Here is a 2184-nt window from a genome sequence, read left to right as displayed (position 1 = left end):
GCTGCCCATTCATTCCCCCCTGCCCCCATGTGGTCTGTCTAGGAGCGATGCTGCAGTGATGCCTCAGCGGCTCCTTTCATGTTATTCTCATGTCCCTTTGACCTCTGCCTCTTATTTCACTCCAGCTGCCTTCTTCTGTGTAGCCCCACATTTAGCTCCTTTCTATCAACCTCTACATCCTTGTGCCTGCTTCCTCTGCCTTGCACACCTCCATCCCCACCCCGAGGTTCCTTCCAACCATGTTCTCTAGTCCTTCAGAAAACTGCTCTAAGCTTCCTCTCCCAGGAAGCCTTCTCTGACCATCCCTAGTGGGGTCTCATCTCTCAAGTCATTCTTTCTTCCTTTCCAATCTTTCTACCATGTCCTACGTTTAAATACTTGCAATTCTTCAAGCTGCTTGTTTGTAATTTTGGGCTTGCGTCCCAGAAATTTCTGTTCTTTTAGGAGTCCCCTCATGGTCCACAGTGGGCTTCCATGTATGGGGGTGTTCAGTACATTTACTTGTATATTCCTAGGGTAGAAATTTCAATTACTTGCTGTTTCTGCTTGATTTGTTCTTCCTAGCTGGGTTTTTTTTTTCTTATTTCTAACCATTTCCACTATTATCTCTCCACTGTGCTCCAAGGCCTATCCAGGATTCAGGCTCTTCTGGGAGGCAATCCTAGGTAATTTGCTTGTCCTAGGTAATCCTCACTTCTCTCACTGTCCTCCCCCAATTCCTAACCCTTAGACCAGGGGAGGGGAACCTGCAGCCTCGAGGCCACAAGTGGCCCTCTAGATCCTCCCGTTGACTGAATCTAAACTTCACAGATTAAGGGGATTTGTTCTTTAAGAATCTAGAGGGCCCCATGTGGCCTCAAGGCCACAGGTTCCCCAGCCCTGCCCTAGACCCTGGTGGTTTTCAGTGTCAAAGGTCTTCCCAGGTATTCACTGTCACTGACATTCACTCCGTATGTCCACTATCAGAACAGCACCAGGTGTTGGTCTGAAGAGAGCACCAAACAGGATAAGCAGAAATGGGGGATGAGGGGTAGTCTCAAGGGCTAGAACTGCTGCTCTCATGGCGGTGATTCACACACCCACAGCTTTGGAATCCAGGGATTCCCATGATTGAGCTACTCTCCCCCCAGGGAAGCTGCTCCATCTGAAAGGTCTGCCATCAACAGGGCTTGGTTTGGAAGACAAGTTACCTGGGTTCTGCTGTCCCCTCTAACCCCAAGAGCTATTGGCAGATCCTTTCTCCAGATCTGTTTTCCCACTCAGACCAATGGAGAATAATATGCCCACCCCCATATCTACTTCTGGTTCTTAAAGGCTCCTGAGATCCTGAAGGTTGGGGAGGGAGGGGGAGATAAAACATGATTTAATCATTATTTCCTTGGCTTACACGCAGGACTGCAAAGTGATGGTAAGGATAGACACTTCCCTCCATGCATTGAGGGAATAATCAATTCCCTCAATGGGGACAAGATGGGGATACCAGGGACTTAGGCTCTGATGCTCAGGAGTGAATTTGCTCCTCCCCCTAGGATGTCAGAGGATCCGGCCGTTTTCCTTTGAATTAGCAGCTGGGAGTGGAGGTGGTTGGGATGGTCTGTTTTTAGTTGGGTAGGATGGGAGAGGTTTGTCCCCCAACATTAGGACATTCAGCAGTAAAATAAATAATAGATGGGGGTCCTGGACTATATCCAGAGAAGAAATGAACACAGAGAGGAAGATGGCAGGAAGGCTATGCCTTGACTATAGAACCTTGGGCCTTAGCTAAAATGTCAGCTTTCCAATGGAAGTGACTTGAGGACTTGGGCCAGGATGGAGCAGAAGTTGTGGAGTGCAGTGACTGTGTCTGTGTGAGTGTGGGAAATGTTCTCATTGCATCTATAGCACAGCAGAGGAGATAGGATCAGGGACATGCTGGGCAGGGCTTCTTTTCTTCCACTCCAGACTAAGACATTTCACATGCCCTTGCTTCACCCTCCCAGGGATTTTGAAGCTCTCCAGGATTTGGAGATAAGTTGGGGAAGGCATAGGAGGAGGGAAGACATTTCCTACCCAATCCTGGTGACTTTAGGAAATGTCTTCATTCCCTCTGGGTCTGTCACCTCCTCCCAAATCCAAAGCCCTGAGATGCATTGAGGAACCCTCCCTGGGACACTGGCATAGAACATCATGTCTGAGGGAGAAGAG

The sequence above is a fragment of the Vombatus ursinus genome, unplaced genomic scaffold (genome assembly GCF_900497805.2).
Source record: "Vombatus ursinus unplaced genomic scaffold, bare-nosed wombat genome assembly UNPS02014909.1, whole genome shotgun sequence".
NCBI classification, from domain to species: domain Eukaryota; kingdom Metazoa; phylum Chordata; class Mammalia; order Diprotodontia; family Vombatidae; genus Vombatus; species Vombatus ursinus.
The sequence above is the reverse complement of the archived record's forward strand: the minus strand, read 5'-3'. Positions refer to the sequence as shown.